The sequence below is a fragment of the Callorhinus ursinus genome, unplaced genomic scaffold, assembly GCF_003265705.2.
Source record: "Callorhinus ursinus isolate GAN/ISIS: 27379988/994484 unplaced genomic scaffold, GSC_fseal_2.0 scaffold41, whole genome shotgun sequence".
In the NCBI taxonomy this organism is placed as follows: domain Eukaryota; kingdom Metazoa; phylum Chordata; class Mammalia; order Carnivora; family Otariidae; genus Callorhinus; species Callorhinus ursinus.
The window spans coordinates 13382951-13390512 of NW_027397103.1; the positions used below are offsets into that span (position 1 = coordinate 13382951).

The window sequence follows — 7562 nt, forward strand, 5'->3', positions numbered from 1 at the left end:
AGCCCCACATCGGGCTCCCTGCTCAGCAGGAGCTTCTCCCTCTGCCACACCTTGATGTTGGACTTTCAGCTTGCAGAGCTGTGAGGCGCAGGGGATAAGAACATCCTAGATCTGCATCCTACAGTACAGTGGCCCCCAGCCACGTGTTTCTCCTGAGCACAGCGGGGGGGGGGGGGGGGGGCCGGGGGGGGTATGACCACTGCAACTGAGCAATCCATTTTCTGTCATTTTAATTTAACTTTAAGTAACCACGTGTGGCCATCATTTTAGACTCAAGTTACAAACCTGGGACCACTTGGTGGTCTTTCATTTTTCCACACCACGGAGTGACTCCCAAGAAGTCCCTGAAGCTGTTTGTTCTGCTGCCCCTAAATGTGCTTCCCGGGCCCTTGGCTCACCGGAGAGGCTCAACCACCCAGCCCAGAAGAAGGTAAAACGCTGCTTCTCAGAATCGGAGCCTGATTCAGAAGCTTTGGTCCTGAGCTGTGAATGCTGTGGCCAGAGCAGTGAAGCTAAGGGAATCCCGCCCCCCCACACACACACTGTGTTCGTGGTGCTTAAATGGGGGCTCTGCGAGCTCGGTGGTGAAGGGCATTGTGCTGGAGCCAGACTGCCTGGTGACCTCACGTTCCACATGAGTAAAATCTGGAAGATAACCAAGCCTTAATCACGGCGTTGTTAAGGAATGTCAAGTTAAAGTGAGTGCTGGGTATGTGTCCGCTGTTCATTTTCAGGGGCGGAGAGCCAACAGTGCCCTCAACACAACTGGTCAGAAAATTAAAACTGATACATGCTATGAAGGGGACAGAAGTGGGTCGCCCCCAACAGTGGGCAGGAAAGGGAGGCCTGAAAGAGCAGGAGGGCCCTGACGAGAGATGTCAGGGGAGACCAGGCAGAGGAGGCTGTAAAGGGCCTGAGGCAGAAGAAAACCTTGAGGCCACAGGACCACGGAGGCGAGCCAAGGCCAAGGGCTGGGATGGTGCTCTAAGTGGGACGTGTGGTCCTTGGACGGTTTTAAGCGGGGGAGGGCTTCTGGTTTTCAACATCTAACTGGGTCTGGCAAACCAGCACGAGGAAAGGCTCAGTCACCTTCCAGGGGTCCCTGAGCTCACCCCCTTCCTCATGCCCTTCACACCCCATGTGCTTTCCCCTCCTGGTTGTTGCATTTGCCCTAAGAGAGAGTTGGAAATGGTGAGGAAGGAGGGCCACGGGCTCAAGCCATCATCATTCTAGAAATCTGTGCGCCCCACACAGCTGGGAGGAGAGTGGCTTGTCCAGGCCCCCAGTGGGAGCAGAGAGACCAGCTAGGGGATTAAGAGGAGGGAAATCGGTGGCTTGGACCAAGGTGCAGAGCTGCCAGGGTCTGGCTGTGTTTTGGAGGCTGAGCGATGGTAGGTGCTGATGGACACCGCTGGAGGTTCGAGAAGAGGAAGGTAAACTCTTCAGCCTGAACACAAGGACATGGTGGAGATGTGAGCTGGGCCAGAAAGACTAAGGGAGGGGTGGGTGGAGAAGGGACTGCAAATCCCAGACAATAAATCTGTTCTGCTTTGTGTTGTATTTTTCAAAATGGTGCACATCCATGAGGAAACAATCCGATGAATCCAGAATCCGGCAGGCCTGCTTCTCCAAAGTCAATGTCACTATTTAGGAAATAAAATAAGGCAGAGCATTGTCCTAGACTGAGAGAGGAAGGAGTGTTGAGTGAACGGAGAGGTTTGCACTGCCCTCGGCAACAAAGGGAGAGGCCCTCTGGCCTGACAACACGCATACAGAGGTGGCTTAAGTCACGGTCACCTAACGATGGTTTTTCTAAAGTCGTATCTCTGAGGTACACTGGTAGGGAAGTCGGTGCCATGTCTCCCCGGCCCCCAAGAGCAGCCCCCATCCAATAAAAGTTGGTGACGACATGGCCAATGCAACAGACTGATGGATGGAGGGGTCTGAGAGTGACAGTTGTCACTGAGCATCCAGAACCAGACAGGCCCACACTGAGGTGGTACCTTCTGCCTCCACCTGGGTCATCAAAATCCTCAAGGACATCCAAGAGACAAAAAGAAGCAGAAAAAACATTAGGCACAGTGGAAGTATCCCTGTTGGTGAGATTGTCAATGTTACCTGACAGATGCAGCGCTAGTGTTTGGCCAGAGAACTCTCTGGAGCCATTGCGAGACCCTACGGACTGGCCCAGCCTGTGGGCTGCAATGTTGATGGCCACCACCGCCATGATATCAGTGGAATGTCCAGCTACTTCAGAACTGGAAAGGAGGGGCGCCTGGGTGGCTCAGTCAGTTGGACATCCGACTCTCGGTTTCGACTCAGGTCATGGTCTTGGGGTCCTAGGACTGAGTTCCACATGAGGCTCCGTGCTCATTGGGGAGTCTGCTTGAGACTCTCTCCCTCTGCCCCTCCCCCCTCACGCTTGCTCTCAAATAAATGAATAAATCTTAAAAAAAAAAGAACTAGAAAGGAAAGTGTTTTAATAAAGGATCATTTGACAGCCAGAGAGAGAGAGAGAGAGAGGGAGAGGGAGTGGTAGGGAGGAAGGAAGGAGAGGGGGAGGGAGCGGAAGGGAGGGATGCAGCATAAATCTTTATTGGATCCTGGTTCAAAAAATAAATTGGCTATACAGACATTCTTGGGACGATTAGAGAAATCTGAATGTAGACTGGATCATAGATAAAATTATGGTTATTCATTGTACTGGATGATAATAGCATCGTGGTTGTGTAAGAGGATGCCCTTCTTAGGAAAGACTAGAAGAATCACTCTTTAGGGATCAAAATATGATGTTTGCAATTTGCTTTCAAATGATTGAGCTAGATAGATAAGGCAAATACAGCAAAATGTAAATTACTGAATCCAGGGGGAGGGTTCATTATACTTATCGTATTATTCTTTCTTCCCTTGCTCATTTTGATTTTTTTTTTTTTAAGGCGGTAACATAGCCAGCATCAAGTCGTGCCTCATGATTGGTCAAGTCCAGTGGTTCTCAAGGGTGGGAGAGGGGCGTGGGACTTTGGGAATCCGGTGACATTCTTGGTTGTCACAAGGGGAGGCTGATGCTGCTGAGCACCCTACAGTGCTCGGGACGGCCCCCACACCACAGAATTACTGAGGCCAAAGATCCATAGTACTGAGTTTGAGAAACCCTGGTCTACTACCAGTCTGGCCTGTTCTGATCAATGAGACCTGAGGGTAGGTCCTTGAAGACGTTTATTTTCTTCATAAAAGATGGGCGCCTGGGTGGCTCAGTCGGTTAAGCGGCTGCCTTCAGCTTGGGTCATAATCCCAGGGTCCTGGGATTAAGCCCTGCATCGGGCTTCCTGCTCGGTGGGGAGCCTGCTTCTCCCTCTCTCTCTGCCTGCCTCTCTGCCTACTTGCTCTCTCTCTGTATCTCTCTGCCAAATAAAATCTTTAAAAAAAAAAAAGATGCGGATATGGGGGCGCCTGGGGGGGCTCAGTTGGTGAAGTGTCTGACTTCGGCTCAGGTCATGATCCCGGGGTCCTGGGATCAAGTCCTGCATTGGGCTCCCTGCTCAGCGGGGACCCTGCTTCTCCCTCTGCCCTCCCCCCCACTCATGATCTCTCTCTCTCAAATAAATAAATAAATCTTAAAAAGAAAAAAAGATGCGGATATGGCTGAGTCCACTCCTCCCCCTTCCTGTTTTGTACAGATGGGATATCTGGAGCTGTGGCCAAAGGAGGCTCACAGAATCCCAGGGCAGGCCCTTGCTGCCCACATCCAGACTTCTTGTTGAGTGAGAAAATCAACAGCCCTTTGTTTAATCCTCTGCGATTTGTTCTGTTTCCTGTAGCCAAAAACACTCCTCACTTCACGCGCTGCTGTTGAGTCTGATTCTGATTCTAGCTGGCAGACCAAGATTTCGGCAATCTCGGCTCTGGTTAGAGCCCCCCCATGCTTCTCTTCTGCACAGTAAATAGTTAAGTGCTTCCACGGGAGCCAGTGGAGGGGCTGATGGCTTACATAGGGAAACAAGGACTCCCCAAGTCCTGACCTGACCCTGCTATGAGACAGAAACCAATTCCTCCCAGCCTTGGAGGTGGGGCTGGACGCTAGTCGCTCACTACTGTCAGGTATTACCATTTATTTTGTATTCTTTTTTTTTATTATTTTAATTTTTAAATTTTTCTTTATTTTGTATTTTTTTTAAAGATTTTATTTATTTATTTGACGGAGAGAGAGAGAGCACAAGTAGGGGGAGGGGCAGAGGGAGAAGCAGGCTTCCCGCCGAGCAGGGAGCCCGATGTAGGGCTCGATCCCAGGACCCTGGGATCATGACCTGAGGCGAAGGCAGACGCTTAACTGACTGAGCCATCCAGGTGCCCTTTATTTTGTATTCTTAAGAGCATCCTTTATTAATTATTCATTGAAGGCCTTTGATCATAAAACCCCACCACTTTACTAATTGTTCAAATCTATACAGCTTTGTCTCAAGGCAGTAATATTTGGTTCTGTCTGCTAGTTCTATGCCTCACACAAAACCTGGTTCTTTTTTTTTTTTTAAGATTTTATTTATTTATTTATTTATTTGAGAGCATGAGTGAGAGGGGCAGAGGGAGAAGCAGACTCCCCGCTGAGCAGGGACCCCCAACGTGGGGCTCGATCCCAGGACCCCAGGATCATGACCTGAGCCGAAGGCAGACGCTTAACAACTGAGCCACAAAGGCGCCCCAAGAACCTGGTTCTTAATCCAGCTTTCTTTTCAAGCAAATTAGGAGACCCAGTAGGGGTCATTTAAGCACTTCTAGAGCTGTCTTGTTTTGGGGAAGTACTAATGAAGAGCCTATGAAAGACTACATCTCATCCCTAATGACTCTGTCAGTGTCCTAGGGAAACAGCAGGGCCTGAAGTGATCCGCCCAGTAATTACTTTTTTTCCCTTCAGCCTAAAACATTTTTTTTAAGATTTATTTATTTATTTGAGAGAGCAAGAATACATGAGAGAGGGGAGGGTCAGAGGGAGAAGCAGACCCCCGCTGAGCAGGGAGCCCGATGCGGGACTCGATCCCGGGACTCTGGGATCATGACCGGAGCCGAAGGCAGTCGCTTAACCAACTGAGCCACTCAGGCGCCCCCAAATATTTTTTTAATAAAAGAAAAACAAGAACAGGGCCTCTTAAGACCTGTGTAGGCCCTAGACATTTTTACTTTGGACAGCACAACCAAATATTAAACATTTCATATCGTAGCTTACATTAAAAGGTACCCACATTTGGGCACCCAGCTGGCTCAGTCGGTGGAGTGTGAGACTCTTGATCTCAGGGTTGTAAGTTCGAGCCCCACACTGGGTGTAGAGATTACTTAAAAAATAAAATCTTAAATAAGTAAATAAAAATTTTAAAAATAAAAAAAATAAGTTACCCACATTAGATACAATTCCCTACATCAGAGCTGAGGTGGGTGTCAGTTTGTATGTTGTATAGATACTAAAATTTTAAAATTCGAGTTTGTAATTTTCATATGTTGGATACAATGTACTTTTTTTCAGTCTCAAGCATTTTAGTAGGCCTTTGAAAACCCCAGCAGCTGGGCCTGTAGAATCTCAGTGGCAATATGGCCCTGGAAAGAAAGAAAAATGAATTCTGATGACATTCTACATGAAATACATCAACTAAAAATCATTAGGTATCAAACAAGATTTTTTTAAACAGAAGCAATGACTCCTGGGAATTTATAATGTCTCTGCAAAACACAATGCTAAAGACCAAGACGATAGGAAATTGCTTGCATTGATTTGAACAAGGCCAAATAAGAATCGATCAGGGACTCGATGAGGGGATGGTATCTACCTCCAAGATGATTCCAGTGGTCCCCCACCTCCCGGGATCCATGCCCTGTGTCGTCCCCTCCCACAGTGGGCAGGGCTGGCCTGTGTCACCAACAGGGTACTGTAGAAATGTAGGGGTGTGACTTCCAAGGCTAGATCATAAAAGACATTGCATCCTCCACGGTGTGTTTGCTCAAGTGACTCACTCTGGGGGCAGCCAGCGGCCATGCTGGGAGGTCGCTGACGCAGCCCTATTAAAAGGTACCAACATCAGCATCATCTTGCCAGTCATCTGAGTGCACCGTCTCAGCAGTACCTCCTCCAGCCACAGCCAAGCTTTCAGGTAGGACTGCAACATCATGAGAGACCCAAGAACCACTAGCTACACATCACTCGAATTCCTGACCCACAGAATCTCACATGACTAAGCTGCCACGTTTAGGGGGTCATTTGCTCGACAGCATTAGGTAACTAATACATCAGGTACTTAGGGTAACTAATCAGTGAACACAGGAGGGGTCGGAAGTGTAGCTGGTTGCCTACCCAGCAGCCAGTCCTAACTTATCCTTCCTCCTTATGGAACCTCAACGTCCACTTGAGTTAGAGATGGTGATCGCACCCCCAGGAGAAGATCCCAGCTACGCTTGGTCAATCACTGGCCACCCCATTCCCTTTGCTAGCAAATGACTTAAGAACATGCATTTGTGCAGCAATGTCCACAATAGCCAAACTATGGAAAGAGCCCAGATGTCCATCGACAGATGAATGGATAAAGAAGGTGTGGTGTATATATATATACAATGGAATATTATGCAGCCATCAAAAAATGAAACCTTGCCATTTGCAACAGTGTGGACGGAACTAGAGGGTATTATGCTAAGTGAAATAAATCAATCAGAGAAAGATAATTACCATATGATCTCACTGATATGTGGAATTTGAGAAACAAGACAGAGGATCATAGGGGAAGAGAGGAGAAAATGAAACAAGATGAAACCAGAGAGGGAGACAAACCATGAAAGATTCTTAATCTTAGGAAACAAACTGAGGGTTGCTGGAGTGGAGGGGGGTGGGAGGGATGGGGTGGCTGGGTGATGGACATTGGGGAGGGTATGTGCTATGGTGAGCGCTGTGAATTGTGTAAGACTGATGAATCACAGACCTGTACCCCTGAAACAAATAATACATTATATGTTAATAATAAAAAAAAGAACAGGCATTTGCTTGATGTCTGGAAACATAGGAATGCTGTTATTTTAAAGTTTTCAATGTTTTTCTGATTTTTCATTTGGGGCAAACAATTCTTGTTTTGAGAAAACACCTCTGAGTGTTTCGATCCAAAGGAAAAGCCAAACTGCTATTCTGGATGAAGTTTGAAGAGCAAGAACCTAATTTTCCTGCGAATTAATGTCAGCTTTGTCTTCAGGTAGGTGGGACTGCATCTTCAGTGTGTGTGGACATTAGAGAGTGTCATTGGAGTGCAAGATAAGTCTCTTTTCTCCTTACACCTGGCCCCAGTGAAGGTGGGGTTTGACTCTAGAGTTGGAGGACAGCCAAAAATACCCCTAGAGGGCCAAAGAAGCCTGCCGGTTCAGGACCAAAGAGAGAGATGGCCTCTCAGGGGAGGGAAATCACCCATGGAGCATTAGTATCTGCAGCACACAACTGTGACTTCACTTTGTGATTTCTTTTTAATATCTCCTCATCTGACTCAAAAGAAAAGAAAGGGAAGGGAAGGGAAGGGAAGGGAAGGGAAGGGAAGGGAAGGGAA

At 47.8% G+C, this 7562-nt stretch overlaps 1 pseudogene; it reads left to right on the forward strand.

The window, feature by feature from the left end:
• Positions 1–1697: 1697 nt before the first annotated feature.
• On the forward strand, positions 1698–1813 carry LOC112837520 (U6atac minor spliceosomal RNA; annotated as a pseudogene).
• The last annotated feature ends 5749 nt before the right edge of the window (positions 1814–7562 follow it).